Source organism: Pteropus vampyrus, unplaced genomic scaffold (assembly GCF_000151845.1).
Source record: "Pteropus vampyrus isolate Shadow unplaced genomic scaffold, Pvam_2.0 Scaffold2, whole genome shotgun sequence".
In the NCBI taxonomy this organism is placed as follows: domain Eukaryota; kingdom Metazoa; phylum Chordata; class Mammalia; order Chiroptera; family Pteropodidae; genus Pteropus; species Pteropus vampyrus.
In genome coordinates, this window is record NW_011888783.1 from 17,618,151 (window position 1) to 17,639,848 (window position 21,698).

Here is a 21,698-nt window from a genome sequence, read left to right on the forward strand (position 1 = left end):
GAAGGCTTTAACTCAGTCGGAAGAAGTATGCACAGGCTAATTTTGACATTTTTCTTGGTCAGGCTTTGCTAGAATGCTGATGGCTAATCATGAGGTCTAAGGAAAATCTCTTCTTCCATTCGGAGGCATAAAAGACCCTAGCTTTACTCAAGAATCATATCCTTCCAAACACATAGTATATAGAATAGTTTTTATATTTGTGCAAAGGTGAGATGGGAGAAATCACGTTATAGAAAGATTCCACTTGGCAGTGAATACCTTCCCTATAAAGCTCACTATCACAAACAATTATAAGTGTTAGATTAGAATGCTGCTATTTTTATTATCTTACTAAATAGTGTTTGGTCAATGTTGTGCCTATCCATAAACTATTCCGTTGTCCTTGGTTACCTAGGTAACTTAGTTTGTAAGAATTTAAACATATTTGTCTTGGTGTGCAACTATTTAATAGAAATATTCTAGTGCTCACCAAACATCATTTTTAAAATTTACCAAGAAGTCTTCTTCGCATAAAAATTCCTGTTCATTAAACAGTGATACAGGAAGAACTTATTTACATTTCAAGCACTACCAACATACATCATTTATGACAAAAAAGGCAAGCACTCCATAAAAAATGCTCAATCACTGTCAATCACAAACACTAAAATATACATAAACCAAAGCAAACCGTGTGAACTGTATTAAATTCAGCTAAACACAGAATTACCAACAGAACAAACAAAAAAACAAGTAATTATCAGCGACTCACAGCCCTATTTACACAATATACAAAATAACTTGAAAAGGTGTAACCATGGAAACCTGATAAACTAAATTCAGTGTCTTTAAATTTTATATTTATTTAAACATTGTATAAATGTCTTTACAAAATTTAAATATTTCAAAAGCAGTCAAAGATTATCTTTGTTGTCTGATCATTGATCAAAATAGTTTCAACTATAAATTAGCTCTCTTTAAAATTATTCAGGGACCAAATTAATGAAACCATGATAAAAATGACGATTTTTTTCTAATTTTTTTCAGCAAACTGTTATTTTCACAACCACTGATTAACAATTGAAAAAACTCAACTATACACAATAAATCCCGTAATAGTCAAATAATATTAAAACATGCTTTGACATAAAGACTTTCCTTAATCTCACACTGTTGCATGCAACCACCCCCACTTCCTCTAATTAACTACTAAAGCTAGTAGCTGTTTCAGTTTATAGGTGATTTTCATTGACAATTACCATTTGAATAGTTTAATATTTAATGCTATAGTCAGTCCTAATGTCTTATATTTTACTTTATAAGCTACATGAGTAAAACATTATTTTGCAGTTCACTGGCTCCAACTTAAGATGTAATGTTCAGTGTGTATTTCATTATGCAGATGAGCAATGGATGTTGTTTGACATGATTTAAATGGGTCAACAGTATTTTCCTAGTCACATTAATCATTCAGACAGCTAGAATGAAAAAAGAAAAAGGCCTTGAAAACTAAAACTAGAGAATCTATTCACACGAATGACACTTACCATCTCCGGGTTATCTCGGATGTGGTTAAGGAAAAGGATGAGTTGCAGACTTTGATCATATGTTTCATTATTTATTCGGAAACGACTTCAAGACTCTAGCTTCATTTTCAGAATCCAAGTGAACACCCCCCAGGGACAAACTTCTGAGCTACCAAACTGTAATTTTTAAAAAATATTAGATGGAAATCTATAAAACCTTTTTCATTCGCGAGGAAAGAAGAAGATTTGGGGAGCCCAGCTCCAAATGAGAGACTGGGCCCAAAGTAGCGTCAGATGTATAGTATCTGTAAAAATATACAGCAGCAGAGACGAGAACACAGCCCTCACTCTGGATAATAGTCCTGTCTTGCTTGCTGATGGCTTCTAGAAAGTACAGAAAAGGCAGAGAACTAGAAAAAGCAGAACTAGCCTTTAGAAATAGCTGCAGATCACTTGGATCCAGTATCTGATGAGGAATATTGAAAGCAACAGATGTGAACTCATAAACAGCAACTCAGTTTCCTTTCCTTTCATCATCAGACTGACTTTACATTGGGTCTGACTGAGGGATGATTTGGTCTACAAGGCCATTCAATGTGCCAGCATACTTTTCTGCACAGCCATCTTACGACTTTGTTTGTTCCATATGAATTAGGTGCTTTCTAGTAACAAGTACGGAAGCGACACACAATCGTCTCCCTCCCAACAGAAGCTCTTTAGTGGGTCTTTAGCAGCTGTGAAGAAGACAGTGTCTAGCATTAACTTTTTCATTTTCATTTAACTTTGAGAACCCACTTCTCAAAGGTCATCCTCTCAAGTAGATGTGCTCTGCCTTCTCCTGAAACCAACCACACAGAGCCAGAGTCCATGAGAAGCCCATGTTTTGTTGTCCTGATTATAAAAATGGCGAATGCATGGTATTAAACGTTTTTATAATAATACTGAAAAGGTAGAAACAGTAAAATGTAAAAAAACGGTAAAAATCTTCCTCAAACGATCACCGTTGACATTCAGCAAATAAATTTTCGAACATTTCTCTATGTATCTACTAATATATATTTTATAGCATATTAATTTATCATATTTTATACATATTGTCTATACATGTAGTTTTATTAAACTGCTATTTTGAAAGCAATTAATTTCTCTCTGCGATATATGAAAGACATCTGTCTCTAACAAAAAATCTAGCTCTACATGATCCTTTAGAGGCCTCTTGGGTTGTTTTAGTGGTTTCATAGTATTTCTTTATATGGATAGGTCACATAGCACTTTATTTGACCAATGATAAGAGTTTAGGTTCTTTTTTTGCTTTTTTTCCTTGCATAGTATACTTTTTACTAATACAGTTGCACATATGACCAACTATTCTTTTTAGTTTAACTTCCTAGAAGTAGAACTTTTGGGTTAAGGAATATGCACAATTTTGATAAATTTGCAAACCTGCTCTCCACAAAAATAGCAATTTATATTTCCAATGGTGCCTATTTCCCTATCCCCTCACCGATATTATTGTTTAAATCTCTGTCAGTCTGATAAATGAAAAATGATATCTCACTTTTACTTATTTTTCTTCAGATACTACTGCAGTTGAAGATCTTTCCCTCTATTTATGTATTTATACTGTTGTGAAGTCTCCATTTAGGTCTCAGGCTGTTTTTTCATTTATTCTTATTCATTTCAAATACTTTTTTCAGTTTGCCATTTGTGTTTCAACTTTATTTAAAGTGTTTTGGCCATACAATTGGGTTTATATTGAATTTGTGGATTAATTAAGGGAGAATATGATTCTTTAAATGTTTAGCTATCTTATTTAAGAGATATTTTCATATTTACCAAAGTATTCTTAATATCCCTCAATAGCAATCTAATGTTTTCTTCATATATGTCCTATATATGAAGTTCTTTATTATTTGTTTATTCCTAGGTATTTTATATTCTTGGTTGCTATTATAAATGGATTTTTTTCCACTATGTTTTCTGCCTGAATATAGGGCAGTAATACTAAACTTACTTTTCTTTAAAAAACTTAAGCTTTAAAAATTGAAGTATAAATACTCCAGTGTCGTATTTTATGCTCCTTAATATATCAAAAAAAGTCAAACATACATACAGACTCACACTTTTTCCATTAGAAAGAAGTGAGAAGGGACTGACGGGGGCTAACCAGACTTCTTTTCTATCATTGCCAACTCAATCGTCTCATGTTGTCTGTCCCAATATTACCTTTTCCTCTTTTCAAATACGAAGCACTGGACTGGGTGGGCTAACAGATGCTGAAGTGCCAGTAAACTAAAGGCACCAAAAAATGAAGGATAGTTTTTTTTTTGGAAGGGTGTGATATTTAACAATTAAAAAAAAAAAAAATTCATGACCTAATTATGGGGGAGATGGGGAGAATTAGAACTTTTTAGACTTATTATTCTATACTTACTTATCTCATTTTACAGCTTAGTCTTGTTTTTGTTTTGAATTGTGTGTCTAGGCTGGGTTGAAGCAACCATAGTCTTTTCAGTGCTAAGGTTCTTGTCTTGCTTCTTCGCTTATGTCACTATAACTGTATCTACAGGGACGTGACTGCTTGAATGCATTGAGCAAACAGCACAGATAATTACAAAACTTCCCCTGGCCTTATAATAGTGAAAGAGACCAAGAACTTTAAATAAAAACAAATTTTAAACTAATATGCCAGCCTGCTGAACAAAGACTCTATAAACTTCTAGTTCCTAGGATCTTTCTGTACTCAGTTTGACTTTCCTCTGGGAAGAGAATAAATCTTATAGTTGTAGATGGTGGGGAGAGAGGGGTGTCCTCTCTTTATTGCTCGCTTAGAACAAATACTCTCCTGAAATATTTTTCTTCATAAGTTTCAGAACACTATTCTAACTCTACTTACAAGTTTGGAAAATCACTATGCCATATAGCTGACAGAAAAAAAAAAAAAGACTAACTCTTGCATTAAAAATATCTGATCTAGTCTACGGCCGTGCCACCCTGAACAAGCCTGATCCTGTCTGACTCAGAAGCTAAGCAGGGTCAGGCCTAGTTAGTGCTTGGATGGGAGACCATCTAAGAAGACCAGGTGCTGTAGGTGTAAAAAATAAAAGAAGGGATTGTAAGCTGATAAGGTCCTTGCAATCTGTGAGGTCAACCAAGGGTTGCCTCACCTAAAAAAATTTTAAAAAATATTGATCCACAGGTAATAGCATGGAAAAGTTCATTATACCTTAAATTTTCAATAATAAAAATTTAAAAAGTATTTGACCCAACGCTAAAAAATTTTATCTTTCCTAAAGCATTCTAAGAAGTGTAGGAAATGGAAGAGTTATCTTAAATCTGGGATGCTGTTTATACATGGGGAAAAAAGCACTTAAAATGAGCATTGACCTGCAGTTGTTCCTGGGCTGTAAGCAAGGTACAGCCCAGGACCAGTGCTTCTTGATGGTGGAAACGTACAGTTATTCACTCATTTCTAATTTGCAGTTCCCAGTCACACGTGCTTCTTGGGAGTAATCCTGAGGCCCAGAGTTTTAGTTGCTCATATACTATGCAAGTCAAACTCCTAAAACATTGGAGCACAAGAGAACACAAGGCTAGATATTTCATTGTTTCTGAGTGTAGTGTGATGCAAGGTGCCAGCTGGGATCTAAAAAGTGTTTTGGGCTTAGCCATTGTGATGATGCACAGAGAGGCAGGCAGTCTTCACAGGTGATCAACACTGGAAGTGTTAAAGAAACACTGCAGAATGAGGGAAGTCCTATTTCTACCTTTGTGTTATAAAATCTGAAGTAGCAAGTAGATTTTTGCACATGGTATAGGGCGCCCTGTAGGTATTTCAAGGATAATATATAAAATAGGAAGGGAATAAAGGAGGTTGCAGTAGACTAACATGGACAGAACTTATACATATAACCAATGTTTCACCATTACAAATCTACACTACTCTTAACTCCATTGCCATGATGCTGACCTCAGAGTAATATGAAAGACTGACAATATTTGGATTTGGTGATTGCTAACTTCAGACCTCATAAATATTATGTAACTCTAGTCTTTTTTGCCTCCAGCCAACCAGCCTGACTGCAATTTTCAGCCACAAGTGGCAAACTGACATTGAGAATTTATGAGCCCTGCCATATTAGTAATGCACATTTCCTTTTGAATTATTCTATCCCATAGCCTGAAGCGGATTATAATTATCATTCCTTTTGCCACACAAGTCTGAAGATCTACAAGTGGTTCAGATAGCTACATTAATATGTTTCAATGTTTTAGGAAGGTTGGTAAATAAAAGCCCATACATGACAAATGAAAAGTGGATGAATTTTTCATATTGGAAAAAATTTTTAACTATCTTCACTAATAAAAATTTGGTCCCAATCACAGTGTGTCCATAGAAAATTATTCCCTTTCTCATTAGATAAATTTTTCACTTTACCATCGAAAAACCAACTGCATACAATACAGTGCACTTGAAGCAGAGTATTCAGGTAGTTGATCTAGTCCATGAATAAAGTTAGTTCTACACCAAGATAAATATATGGTCTTAGCTGTTTGGAAAACATTTTCTTACATAAACAATGTGGCTAAGTTCTCAGGCTAGCCCATTTGTCCATAATGTAACTGAAATACTACATATTTGCAATGAAAACAAAAAGCTAGGAAACAGTTCAGCTGCAAGCACCTAGTAAAATATTATTATGTTATGGGTTTACTGAGCTAGCCTAGGAATGTTGCTGCCATTTGAAATGTGGTTTCTAAAGGAAAAAGTGTCCCACATTGTCAGACAATTAGGAAAAGTGAAAAGTCCATTCTACTGCTTCCTACCTCCCATTCTCAGCCTCTTTCTCTCCAAGCTCCAACTGGAAAGAGGATGGAGGCTGAGTAGCCCTGAAAGCACTAGAGAAGACAAGAGGCCAAGTTTCATCCCTTCCCATAAAGACTGCACCAGCCCCAGAGCCAGGATCCTTATGTTGCTTCAACTTTTCCTAACTTCTAGAGCAAGAGAAAGAAATTGAGTCTGTTTTTGAAGTTTAAGCAACCCCTCTTACCTAATCCTTAGCATCAGAGTGAACATCTCAAGCCCCAAAGTAGCCACTCTGAGAAGAAACATGGTGGCTCTTAAGAACTATTATCATTCTACCCAGAGTACACCAATATGGACAGGAGGTCTAGTTAATAACTGTTTACAACCTAGATGGAGCCAATGGAACTGGACCGTCCAGCTTCAGTTCTGGTTCTAAGATTTACTGGCCGTCAACCTTCAGAAAGTTATTTAACCCTTTCGTGCTTTAGTTTTTTTCATCTGTTAAAAAATGGGAAAATAAAAAATTGTTGTAAGGATTAAATAAGTTCATATGTATTAAGTACTTATCAGCATGGTACCTGGCACATAGCCATCAATAAGTTGAGCTATCACTCAGTATAGGTTTAATACCACTATGAATGAAGAAGGTACAAAATGTTCTCTCCTTTTTCAAAGCTATATTATTTTTTTCTGGTATCTAGAGTAGTAGTAGTTAGATGTAACTTAGTAGGAAGACATAATTTAGCAAGTAGACATTAATACCTAGAGCCTTGAGCCTCTGAAATATTTCTACACACACACACCCCTTAAATAAAACCCAGACTTTTAAATTACAAGTGCATATGGGTAATAGATAACAGTAAACTTATTTTATCTTGTGTTATCTAATAGTACTTTAAAAGAAAGCATTTTAAAAGTCTATAAAAGTACAGGTGAGTATGTGAGGCAACAAAAATACTGATATACTACTACTAGAGAGAGTGTTGATTGGTACAATCACTTTGGAAAACTGTCAGTATGAAGTCACTAGTTCACTCCTAGCTATATACGCAATAGAACTGCATATAGAAGTGCACTAAGAAACACACAGAGAATATCTGTAATAGCAAAAAAATTGGAAATAACCCAAATGTCTATAAACAGTAGAATGCATAAATTATAATAAATTCATATAATGGAAGAATATATAGCAACCAAAATGAATGAAGTACATCTACAGACAACAATATGGATGGATCTTTAAAATATAAAATCAAGCCAAAAGAGCCAGACACAAAAAAGAGTATCTACTACATGATTCTATTTATAAAAAGTTCAAAACAGACAAAATTGAATCACTGTTTAGGAATCTATATATGGGGTAAAACTATAAACAAAAGCAAGGAAGTGAATATTATTAAAGTTGAGATTGTGACTACTGAGATGGAAGAGATTTGGACTGAGAAAGGCATGTTGGAATTCTTCTGACAATCAGGTTTCTGTATATCATAGTGCAAGTAATTTAAAATATTTATTAATGTTAAACTCAAGTATTTTTTAAATCAAGAAAAGTCAAAAAATCAAAAATAATTCACAATTCTTACTATACAGTGAAAAACATTAATAGCATAGTTATCTATATTACATTTAATTGACTATGCTATGAGAAATTTGTATCTGAAAAAATTTTAAATGAATTCTTATAATTACTCTATTACTAAAAATTAACAAATACTCCTGATGACCATGTAACTATATTCTTATTCAAGAGCTTTTTAATTGATATAATGTACATGGAAGAACTATACTGTTTGCTGAAGCATAAAAAGCTACCAAATTTTCTAAAGAAGAAAAGTGTATCCTTTCAGAATTTTATAATAATGATAATAAAACAGCCAACATGTTTGTAGCAATTTACATGTAGCAATGTAGCAACTTCATTCATATTATTTAATTTGGTCCAACAACCTGAGCAAGGTAAACTGGGAAGATATTCTTGGACTTAGTTTACAGGCAAAAAAACACTGAGACTCAAGGAGGTTAAGGGCTTTGTCCAAGATCACAAAAGTTACGAGTGAGCAGATATGGATTTAAACCCAAGCCTATTTTTAAAACCCTTTTTATTTATGGAAAATTTCATGCATACATAAAAGTAGACAGATTACAATAACTCCCATGCGTCCCCTCATCCAGCTTTAACAATTATCCACTTATGCTAAGCTTGTTTCATCTATAACCATCCTCCCCTCCCAATGAATTATTTCGAAGCCAATCGAGATATTCCATCATTTCATCTGTAAACATTTCAGGATGTATATCTAAAAAGTGAGAATTCATTTTAATGATTTAACAATATAACCTACCACACATAAAAAAATTAACAGTAATTTCTTAATATCAACAACTACTTGGACAGTCTTAAGATACTCCTCTTTTGTCATATATATATAATTTATTTTTTTTTATTAAATAGCTTGTTAAAATAGGATCCAAATAAGGTCTACACATTGTGTTTGATTGGCATATCTCATGCCTGTTTCAATCAATTCCTCTCTCCCTTTTTTTCCTTCCATGTAATTTGTCGAATAGATGAATTTCTTTGTCCCTAGCATCTCTCACATTCACTAGTTGTATCTCAGTGGTGTCATTTAACATGTTTCTCTCTCTTATATTATCTATAGACTGATATTAAACCTAGGGACTTGTTTTGATTCAAATTTAGTTTTTTTGGCAAGAATATTTAATGGGTGGGGGTATGCTGACAGCTGTCTCTCTTTTTGTGATATTAGCAGCCATTGATATTAGTGCCTAGATCCATTAACTCCTTAGGGGTTTGCCAAATGGCGATATTACATCAGTCTTTTCTCATTCGTTGGCAAGAATACTTCTATAAAGAAAAACTTTCCTTTATCAAACGACTTGGTCAGACTGAGGTTCAGTTCATACAAGAAATCACGGTAAAGGCTTGATTTTTTCCATCTACTTAACCAGTTTTCAGAATAGCTAGTTAAAAACCTAGTGCTTCAGTGTTCTTAATTGGAGATTAGATAAAATTTCTATCTAAAAGATTCTGATCTAAAATAGTATCTATTTCTATGTAAATGATTTCTATATGAAAAGTTGAGTCAGTGAAACTTAAATCAATTTTGAAGCAAAAATACTGGTCAGAGTCCAGTAAAACTGAATTATTTTATTAATTTTTATCATAAAGTAAAACATTAATCACCCAGACTTAATAAACCACATCTCTCTCCACCTTTTTCTTCTCAACACTTTCATTTTGGGGTGGGATGGGGATGGAAGATTAGAGGTAACAAGTTTGCAATTAAAGGGTGGAAAACTCAACTCTAAATGGATTTTTCTTTAAGAAAGAAACCCAAAACCAAAAGAAAACAGGTAAAATTAGCTATTGGAAATTATGGCCATGTGAATCAACCCTTGCTCCCTACATCTGGCAGCACTTAGCTCCCCGAGGGCACACTTGGTGCCCCAGGGCACTGTTACACATGTTTGACCAGCAGGGCAACAACAAAGGACACAGAGGCTATAAAAAGAGGCAGCAGGTAACCATCAGGCCAGCCAAATGGCTGAGGCACTTTGACAAAACACACAATGAGGCAACTGCCTATTCCCATGGCTGGAAAGTCAACGAGGGAGAGCTTTATTTTAGGATTCAAATTCCACAATGCGCCTCTTTAAGTCGTTGGGTTACTTTCTTGTTTTAATCAGGTCCTCAAATCCTCCCTTTTTTTTCCAGACACTCAGTGAAAAACATCAGACACAAGCTGTATAGAGCCACCTTGTCTTCTTGCCAAAAACCCATCTGAGAATTCAGCTAGACTGTTTTCTGGACTCTTTCCGCAGACTGTGGAGGAAGTGAAGGTGCCAAGTTATTCCACACACACTCGAAAAGAGACAGAGGTATTCACGAATGATATGGTCTATCTTATTATATCTGTTCTGCAACTTAGATGAGTATATAGGACTATCAGTTTTAAAAATGGCTCCTGCCTAAGCAGACATTTTGTAATTATATAGTAGGAACTTTGCCTTTCCCTCGGCGTAAAGCCACCTATTGGAGACGTTGGTGGGGGAGTGTCTCCCTTCTCTCCCATCAAGAATCTTTATTCTCCCCTCCTCCTCTTTACCAAGACTATTAAACCAAACCAACTCATTCCTTCTAATTTAATCTTAGTAAAACACTGGAATGATAATTCCTGTTAAACTAAGGCTTTATAGGGATATTACTTTAACCCAAAGGGATGATTCTAGTAGTTGGAAATTTTAAGTTCAGGACAGGCTGTGGGGGAAATATTTTGGGGCAATTAGACCTTTCCAGTGATTTCAGTTACACCATTGTTAATCTGTTTCATAAAAATGAAGCTGGTTTGGGGGTGGAAACTATAAATGTCTTGTCTCTCCTTCTAGTGAAATATTTATGAATTATGAATTTTTGAAAATGATGAGAACTTAAGATAAAATACTTCTAAATTGTCATTCATAATTATTCTTCAAAATAAGTTCTTAATGCTGAGCAAAGGGAAGAATATTTTGATGTATGACATATACATATACGTGTGGGTGTTTATGGAATTAAGACATCTTTTAACAAATGGATCACATACAATTAAATATTTGGAGAAGCTAAGTATATTTTTAAGTACAGAAGAAAATTAAACAAGATTTTATTAAGAAACAGACTATTTCTTGCTAACTCATGTTGCTACAGTGTCTACAATTTAAGATAAAAGGCAGAAAGGTAATTGATGACTGCATTACTATTGTTCGTGACTTTTTTACAAAACCAAAAGCATATAAAAAATTTGAATTCAGAAAGATAATTTCAAATGCTGTAGTCTGAGGCCAGGGTTCATGGCTTAAGAACGCAGACAGCAGTTTTGTCTGGAGTATCCTTCCTGTAATGTGATAGCGATGTTGTGTTACACATCTTCAGATCCCGTTACCTCTCACCAGCTTTCGTTTGTTTCCATCTCTGCAATATGTTTTGGTTCTTTTTTTTCTTTTTTAAATGTAGACTTAAAAATGAGCTAAGTCCAGGTTCATGAGATTGAGGCAGTTATTTTTGTGGGCTATAGTTTCTTTGCTCCCTGGTATTTTGGAAAATGTTTGCCATAGATGCCTATACAATAGGAGACTCTAAGACCAGAAAACATTATCCCTATCTCTGTTTTATTACAATAGAGACAGTTTCTTCTGTTCAAGCTTTTGCTTGGGTTTTATAAGTGAGCAAGAACCAAAAGATGCTGGAGTTTTATAGTTCAAGGGTTTTCAGGTGTATTTTTCACAATAATTAAACATATTTTAAAAGTGAATAAGTACATTTATAATTACTGACAATAGTAAGCTGTATTTTTAAAGGTGACACATTCTCCGTGGAATTAATTGAACATCTCCTGGTTTGTTATAGTTTGACCATGTACTTCCTGTTTAATTCTTATTCTTCTATTTTCCTTCCTTGTTCAAGCTGTGCTGTATCTAGAAGACTAAATAAGGCCTGTAAGTTTGCTTTAACAATAAATACATGGTTAAAGTAACAAATTAATCATGATAAGTTTAAGAGAAAAATCAAGAATCAAGTTAGCATGTGGTTTTAATGTTCTTAAATTATGGTGAATTTGGATCTATAATGAACATAAAGAATAAGCACTGTCCTCCCTTTTTTATCCCTAAGAAGATGATTTTCTGTCATAGCTTCAAATTCTTATATATCTAAATCTATTTGTCATGCAGTTCACAGCAAAACAAACTTATTTATTTATTTATTTACAAATCTTCCTTTCAGAGCTGCAAGTTGCAGATCATGTATAGTATGATATCATTAAAAATACACAGACATTTGCACATACATAGAAGAAAAGTCTAGGTGAAGATAATTACTAAGTTTTCCTGCTTACAATTCTTCAGTATTTGTCAACTGCTTTTAGAAAATAATTCCAACTTCTCAAAGTCTTTGAGGCCCTGAGTGGTCTGGCCCCTGCTTACCTCTCTGGATTCCTCACTCTGCTCTGCCTGTACCTCACTGCCGGTCAGCCACAGGGGTCCCCTTTCTGTTCCTCGGACATACTAAGTCCTGTCTCGGCTCTGCATTTGCTCTTTCACCAACTTCTCACATCACTGGTTCATTCACATCCTTCAGGCCTTAGCTCAAATGTCACTCCATCAGAGGCCTTCTGGGAGCACTTTCTCTAAAGTGGTCTCCTCAGTTACTCACTCCCTCTTAACTTTGTTTATTTCCTTTAAATCACTTTTCCCACTGTTATATGTTTGTCTAATTGTGTCTTCTTGTCTCCCCTACCAGAACGCCAACTCCACCAGGTCTAAACTCCAGCACCTATCATAGAAGTTGTTATATCTGTCCTCTTTCTTTAGGCCTCTTCAGCCTGGTAAAATCTTTAGTACTTTGCATCTGGATTTTCTTCTTTCAGGGTTTAATTTTTACAATTCAGATTTAATTTTCCTGTTAAATGAACTATTCACATGAGCAAGCACCAGTGAGTAAAAAGTATGGTTAATTCATTTGCTATCTGAAAAGCTGGGGATGAGAAAACCTCATGCAGACTTCGGGGCAAATGATATTTGTAGATAAATTAAAAATGAAGAAAATGATTTTTGAAATTATAATGTAAGTCAGAGGGGAAAATCAAACACACACAGAAACATATATATGTGCCTACATATGTATAACATTATAGGTACATACAGTTGGCCCTTTGTATCTGCGGGTTCTGCATCCTTGGATTCAACCAACTATGGATTGAAAATATAGCTGACCCTTGAACAATACGGGTTTGAGCGGCGCAGGTCCACTTAAACGATGATTTTTTCAATGAACGCAGCAAATGTATTTTCTCTTACTTATGATTTTCTTAATAACATTCTTTTCTCTAGCTTAACTAATTGCAAGAATACAGTATATAATACATGTAACATACAAAGGATGTGTTAATTGTTTATGTTACTGGTGAGGCTTTCAGTCAACAGTAGGCTATTAAAAGTTAAGCTTTGGGGGAGTCAAAAGTTATATGAATTTTCAACTGCTCAAGGGATGGCACTTCTAATCCCCATGTTGTTCAAGGGTCAACTGTATTTGGGAAAAAAGTTACACTATTGCTGACATGTCTTATCTAGTTAGGCCTACAATGGTTGCATCTGTACTGAACATGTGCAGACATTGTTTTCTTGATGTTATTCCCTAAACATTATAGACTAAAAACTATTTACATAGCATTTACATTATATTAGGTATTATAAATAATCTAGAGATGATTTAAAATTTATGGGAGGATATGTGTAGGTTATATGCAAATACTATGCTATTTTATATAAGGAACTTGAGCATCCGAGGATTTTGGTATCTATGGGGGTCCTGGAACCTATCCTCTGAGGATACCAAGGGACCTGTCTTGGCTCTGCATGATCAAATATACACACACATATGTAATATGTACGTACATATATATTTGATTAACTATAAATATCAGATGACACCTGATGGCTAACTCTAGACACAGAGGTACATGGTTGTGTGTATTAGGTTGGGAGTTCTCTAGTGTTTATCATCTACCCCAGTGCTGGCTCAGTGTCTGGCATACCATCAATAATTAGTATGTGTTTGTTAAACGAAGGAATGAACTCATTCATTCCCAGTTCCTGGAGTGATCTTGGCATATCCCACCTCATTCTTGTAGACCCCTTCACACTGCTCTGAAAAGGGAAACAGGTGTAGGGAACCAATGTAGTTATTGCTATAAGTAATAATTATCTGCCTTAATCCAGAAACCTCATGTTTACTTTCAGGACAAAATCAATAAATATAGTATTAAAAACCCATCCCCTTCACTTCAGGAGAGGATGGTGGTACAGAATTGGTGGCTCTGACTCACTTGTACTTTTACTAAGTCAACTTGCCTGCAACTCTGGTTTCATTATAGGGCCCCAAACTATATATTGAATTCTGTGGTCATCCATTCATCTTAACATGTCTCAGAAACTGAAATAAATGTTGAAGACATTTTCAAGATTACTATATTGTAAAACTGAGACTAAGATGTGAAAGCAAGAAAGCCTTTCTGTTTTCTGTAGCAAACACAACATCTAAGTAGGCAGATATGGGTTCACTGTGAAAGCTTTAAGGTTCACTTAGAAAAGGAAAATCCATGATGAGAGGGAGAAGGTTTTTCCATGAGTTACTTACTAAATTAAAACATGGGGCTCTCCCTAAGAAATAATGGATCTCAGCAATGATCATCAATGGCTGCTAACATGACAAAAGTAGAGACAAGTCATGTGCCTCTTCATGGAAGTATATGACACTACCCATGAGGAATTCTTGCAAAAAAAAAACAAAAGAACTTTAATCGAACTTCAGAATGGAAGTGATAGAGTTTATAGGAAATACAGGGGAAAGAAAAATGGTAAATGAAATAATTGGGATCCAATCAGGAAATCTAGACTGAGAAAGTCTACAGAACAAATTACCTGGTTTCTTCAACAAATAAATCACAAGAGGGAAAAAAAGAAGAAAAGGGAAACTATATATTAAAAGATTAAAGAGCTACATCAATCAAATGCAATGTGTGGATTGTGTTTGATTCCTGATTCCAACAAATAAACTGAAAAAAAAAATCCAGGAAATCTATAAATTGACATATTTGAAACTAAGGAATTATTTTCAAATTTTGTAAGGTGTAATAATGGTGTATTTTTAGAGTACTTATATTTTAATATTTTAGAGTTGCCTACGAAAATAGTTTTGGACACAATAGTATACCTAAGATCTGTTTCCACAGATGATCTGTGGAGGAGGAATATAGGGAGCAGATGAACACAGAAGTGAACCAAGATTGTTCAAGTTGGAGAATGGGTCCATGAAGTTCATTATACTAATCTCTCTAGTGTACATTTAAAATTTTTCCCCTAAGGAAAAGCTAAAAAAAATATAAGATTTTATCAGCTACCACAGTACCCATCAAAACACATCTACACCAGTTCTCATGTGGTTCAATAACTGCATCAGCATCACATTGAGTGTTTATGAAAATACAGATTTCTGAGCTTTGCTCCAGACTTACTGATTCAGAAAATCCAAGTATACAAGCTATAATCTCTACTTTAACAAACAAAATGATTTTTACACACACTAAAGTTTCTTATATAAATGATTCTTATAAATACTAAGGTTAAGAACCACTGACTGGGCATTTTGTGTTAGCTTCATTTCTCACTTTCCAAATGAGAAAATCAAAGGATGAAGATAAATGAACAGATCAGAGTTCACTTTGAGACTTTGAAAGAATTGAGATCCTTGTGCCCCTCCAATCTTGACTTTCCAGTTTATTGTTCAACACCAACTAAGCAACATGGTTTAAAATATATATTTTCATTAGCTTTTAAAAATTTGGTTCAAATTACACCAGAACCAATTTACCTTTTTGATGCTTCAAGATTCACACACACACACACACACACACACACACACACACACACACACTCAGTATTGTAGGGGTCCCATATAAGATATCTTTAAAAAGAGGGCTCTATCAGGATGTAAGAGATAGCTTGGCATTCTGATAAAAGTGGAGGTGTTTATGGCCAAATCACTGGAATCTGGCTGAAAACCGAAAGCCTATTTTCATTCGATAGGGCCTTACTATAAGGCATATAGCAGCAGGTTACCTGCTTGCCATTCATGAAGGTTGTGTGTCAGAAGGCCATGTCCTTTTCCATCATGAGGGTTCTGGCAGCCAACTTTTACCTGCCCAGACAGGTCACTGGTCGGGCTACATGGTTTGGGTTTCTCAGAGCTCTTCTTGTTTGTAAGAACATCCTTGGCTTCCATGTTTGGTAATGGCCTTTCCAAAGGTAACTAGAGAAAGTACAAGGTGGCACATTTTTCTATTTATCTAACTGGCTACATTCATACCCCTCCCCCTCTTTGGTATTAATCCAAGAGGTTTGGTTTTGAATTAAGGGATTTTGAATTAAAAATGGAGGTCCACAGATCCTTTAATAAACAAAAACCAGCACCTTCATTTTTCCTCCCAACATTTTATGAAAATTTTAAACATACAAAAATATTCAAAGATTTTTACGATAAACACGCATACCACCTAGATTCTATAATTAGCATCTTACTATATTTGCTCTTTACCACATTTCTAAACATTCCAGCATCCATCTTTTTTTTTTTTTTGGCATACATTGCAAAGTAAATTTCAAAGATCAGTAATCCTTCTCCCATACTTCAACACACATATTATTAACCAAACTTCAAAGTGTTTAGAGCTCCTTTTTTTTTGTATTTTGAGTAAAATTTCTATATTATGATATGCACAAATCTTAAGCATATCATTTGATGAGTTCTGACAAAAGCATACACCTGTGTAACCAAATACCTATCAAGATACAGATTATTACCAACATCTTGGGAAGTTCCCTCTCCTCGCTACCCAGCAAACCCCAGTACCTACGGAAACAGGTGACCTTATGCTTCCACAACATCTAGTGAGGTGGGACTGAAATTATTGTAACACTTGTCAAGCAGGATACCTTAGGCCACAGAGAGATTGATTACTTTTCTTAGATCACATGAACATGACATGAGAATAAAAATGTCAAACCCTGACCAGTTTCATGCTTTTCCCATTTGACTATATACCAAAATTTCATTTCAAAATTTCATGTCACTTCTAAATTAAATTAAAATCAAGTTTGTAATTTCTGTTTCCAAGCAAATAGACAATTTTTCCATAACCTTTTATCCAGGCAAATCTAAAGGAATAGCTACTATAAAGAAAAAGAATCATAAATGCATTTTAAAAAGAGACTAAAAATAATTCACTTAGGAAATGCAATTAAGTTTAATTACAATGAATGTTAATACTCCCCCTGCAATCATAAAAACAAATGTTCGAAATATATTCTAATGGAAGGAAAAGCCCTTAGTATATTACACAGCTAAAAATAATACATTTGCTTAATATTTAAATTTTTATTATTATTCTAAATCTAATACGACCCAGATTTCAAAAATTAATGATTCTGTTCATTCAACTATTTTTTACTCATGCAAGCAAAGGCAGTGATGTTATGAAGATATTCTTAGAATACCTGAAAACTACCAATAAACAGCATCTTTTTTCTTATTTGTTTAATAACTGCTGTCATTCCTTTTGTAAGCAGCAATCACAAGATGTCAAACAAATTCTGCCTTGACTGTGGGTACTGATAGATGTCTCTGCTTGTTTTTATTAAAAACAAAAAATTTTCCCTGCATTAATTACCAACATGAAGAAAGCAGGAACGCTGCTGGGATGTTCACCAGCCTCTGGGCAAGCAGAGATGCAGCACAGAAAACCACAGAGCAAACTCGAATGCTGAATACCGGAACACATTTTTCTTTAACTCCCTTGGGGACCTAGGGGCTCAAAGTCTTAGATTCTCTTAAAGGGAAAAGCAGGAGCATGCAAGGGGGCAGAGTGGGATCATGTTTATCAGTCACAATAGTTCATCTGGGCCTGGATCCAGGTAGTCTGCATGTCTAAATTTGATGAAATATAGGCGCCACCAGGTAACAGTAGTGGTTAGGGATCTTGCCAGAAACCTGTAACTCAAAACTGAAAAATGAAATTAAAAGACTACTTAGGCCTGGCAATTTCTTTCTTCAGGATGCAATAACTGCAAACTACAGAGCTGAAAGAACAGACAATTCTTTATATGTTTTAAAATTTCTTCTTCCTAAAGTGACACAAATTCTGGGCCAGAAAAATATACAAAAATAGTTTCGAACTTGCATTTCAATACCGTTCAGGAGAACTTCCCCTCTTCTTTTTTCTCTTCTCCACATTCTGCTGGGGGTGGGGGGTGGTTAGCCCATTGCAGGGAGCGGAGGCCTGCAGAGGTCTTGGGTGTATCTGGAGGGCAGGTATGAGGGCAATGGTGGAGGAGCAGACGCCTGACCCTGTCCTGTCAATAAACCTTAACCTCGACCTGCCAGGTCCCCGAGCTGGCTATTCTCTGTCTAGCCCTTCTCTAATTGCTCTAAAAATGACTCTTCATTTGTAAGTACCTTTGTGTAAACACCCTACAGGAACTCACAGTCATCAGAATTACCACACAGTTCTAGTTTTTTAGGAGAGCAAGAAAAGTCTTTTATTGTGGTAGGATTTTGAAAACAATTTCAACTGCTGTGCAAAACAATACTTATCACTCTTTTAGCTTATTCTGCAAGTGATATTAATTTGATTTTTAAGACTGTTCACACTGAAACCTTAGATCTTTTGATTTGGTTATTTGAAAGTAAAGATGGAGATGTGATTTCTCCTCACAGAACCAGCCTGTTTTCTCTTACTTCTGAGCAGCCCAGATAGGAAAAGCTGATGTCTTGTGCTTGCTTCCTCATCCATACCATGAGGCTTCCATATAAATTCTAAAAGGACTGATACTTGTCACCTAAATATGAAAATCCACTCTGGGTGGTAATCACACAATAGAATACATAGATGTCAAATTATGTACACCTGAAATAATATACACCTGAAAATTATATAATTGTATTAACCAATGTTACCCCAATAAACTTAATTTAAAAAATCCAAACAAACAAAAAATTAAAATGGGGAAGTTGGGAAACAAGAAAAGAGGTTTTGGAAAAAGGGTTTTTTTTTTTAAAAAAAAAAACAATAAAATTAAATCAGCCATGTAGATTAATATGAAACATAAACTTTTTGCTGGTTTATGACTTAATTCAATTTTCCTTTTCATTTATAGTAGTAAAAATTTTAGCTCATATAATTTACTTAGGACTCTTTGGAAGCAATTCCCTGACCTATTTCTCTTCTACTGACATAACGAGAAAGCCAGTTATTGTCAATTTTATAAAAGAAAACCAAACTTGGATTTGGCAAATCTCAAGCTCTCTTCTGATTGGGTGCAGGTTAACATCTGCCATTTAAAGTACAGTTACTTAAATAGCTCAAATTAAATAAATTATTATCTCTAATAATTTATTACTAAGTCTTGACAAAGTAAAACAAAGCACCCCCACTTCATTTTCCACAGTACTTATTACCTTCTAAAATACTCTGTGTTTTACTTATTGTATGTGTTTATTGCCCATGAATGCAAGCTCCTTGAGGGTGGGAATTTTTGCTGATTTGTTCCTTGATATACTCCAAACAACTAGAACCGTGTCTGGCATACAGCAAACCCTCAATAAATAGCCTTAAGAGTTAATAAATTAAAGTTAAAGAAATTAAGGAAACACTCTTAAAGAAAGTAAGGGTATTTATCTTATTTCTACTTATCTACTTAGTCAGTATAATAAGCTATCTTATTGGAGGCACGAAAGAAGATTACATATGCTTTTTTGGCGGGTTTTAATCAACTACCTAAAAGTTACCTCCACCCCCACCCCTTCAAATTAGCAGTTAAAATCCAAGAAGGAAAGCCTTGATATTTTGGAGTTGAAAGAGACCTTAGAAACCAGTTAAAACTGAGGTGTGAGACTTTAGAACCCCCAAGGAGCTTGTTGAACATGCAGATTCAGGCCCCACTCTACACCTACTGACTCAGAATCCCTATGTTCAAGTATTTGGTTGTTTAGAAGGGAAAAAAATGACAAATTAATTAACAGTTATAATACAGTACTAGAGGTGTGATCTGGATGCTGCTGGACCCCAAAAATGGTGCATCTAAATGCAGGTGTACTTGAGCTAAATTCTAAAGTTTAAGCAGAAATGTGTTGCTAGATGAAGATCAGCAGTGGTACAAGCATTTCACACAGAGAATAGTCTCTGAAATCTATAGGTGCTATGGCCTGAGGGAAGGATGTCTGCCACTGATTTGAGAGGCAGGTTGAGGTTCAAAATATAAAGAGCTTTGTGTTCTAAAATAAAGCATTTAAATTTTATCTTACAAACTTGGGGATGACATTAAAGACTTGGGCAAATAAAAATCAGAATCATATTTAAATTTTAGAAATATCTGGTGAATGAATGGGCTGCAGTTGGGGGCAAATTAGAGGCAAGGAGATAAAGGAAAAGGCTATCGTAGTACAGAAGGGGACAAGCGATGTGGGCCTGACTGGAAAGTCACCCAGAAGGCAGTATCTGCAGTATCTACAGCATCTATGGTGGCTGTGTATGGGATGAGTAATATGAGAAGTCCAGGAATTACCTTTTCTTCCCTTCCCTCAGGTTTCTGGCCTAGGACCCTGGATGAATGCTGGAGTTAGTAACCCAAAGAAAAGAGGAAGAGCAGACTTTCGGGGCAAAGATGATGAACTACATTTTGGGCATACTGACATTGCAATGGTTCTCAAAGTGTGATTCTTCACTCTAGCATCACTTGGAAACTGATGAGAAATATATTGGGAGTTGAGTGGAGCTCAACTATATTTCAACAAGCCCTCCTGGTGATTCTAATGCACACTGAAGTTTGGAACCATTATTGACAGCCTAATCTCTAGCTTTAAAACTTTGGGGAATGAATAGATATTTAGATAGATAGATGGATGATAGATAGATAGATAGATAGATAGATAGATAGATAGATAGATAGATAGATAGATAGATAGATGGATGATAGATCGATCAATCGATCAGAAAGGAGTGGCAGCTGAAGCCATAGGCTCTCAACTAAAACACCTGCTAAGGCCACATGCTAAGTTACATCCAGAGCTGAAGTTACCATTCCTTACACAGTCTTGTGTTCCTGCCTCTGCACTACTTGGAAATGTCTCTTAAGAGAGCCTCTTATTGCAGATAAAGGAAAAATATAATAACCTTATTTGTTGTATCTTAATATAACGAATTATCCTTAAAACTCTGACTGCAATTCATTATTAGAGTCCTTATGTTCTCATAAATTTGTCAATAGTCATGAAGCCAAGTCGATCACCTTTGCTATCATGGCATGAAAGTCCTATTATTTCCCACATGCACACGTTTTCTAATAACCTGTTTTTAAAAGATGGTAAACTGAACATGCATCATCTATTTTTATTGCCTCGCTTGTAGATTAAGGTATGAACCCATAAGATCAGAGAAACTAGGAGAGGAGACCAAGGCAAGTTGGGGGGAAGATTGGAAGCTGAAAAGCAGATGATGGGACATAAATGGCTTGGTGGAACCAAGAAAACAGTCCTGTTCAGGAAGTGGATAGCAGTGAGAATTTCTGGGAGCCAAGTGGTGGCACCAGGCTTCTCTAGATGTAAGGATGAAGTTGAGCTTAAATAAAGAAGAGTGGTTGAAAATCTGTTTTTAGACACAGCTAAGTCCCTGGATCTCACACTCTAAAAATTGGAATGACTGCCCCTCAACCCTTCTGTCAAAGGAATTATTCTCAGGAGAGAATAAAAGAGGTCTCTGACTGGAGAACACCAGAAA

General features: G+C 35.2%; 1 protein-coding gene and 1 pseudogene across 3 annotated transcripts in view; one reads left to right on the plus strand and one right to left on the minus strand.

The window, feature by feature from the left end:
* Positions 1-21,698, minus strand: part of METAP1D (methionyl aminopeptidase type 1D, mitochondrial) — a 67,637-nt gene that overhangs the window by 29,118 nt on the left and 16,821 nt on the right. Inside the window, exon 1 of one of the 3 annotated variants that reach the window (XM_023529498.1) lies at positions 1,527-1,682. The exons of the other annotated variants lie outside the window; for them this stretch is intronic. The gene's annotated coding sequence lies outside the window, so the exon portion shown is untranslated. Of the gene's footprint in view, positions 1-1,526; positions 1,683-21,698 lie in introns of those variants that run through there. 3 annotated transcript variants of the gene reach the window in all.
* Positions 4,482-4,599, plus strand: LOC111739719 (annotated as a pseudogene).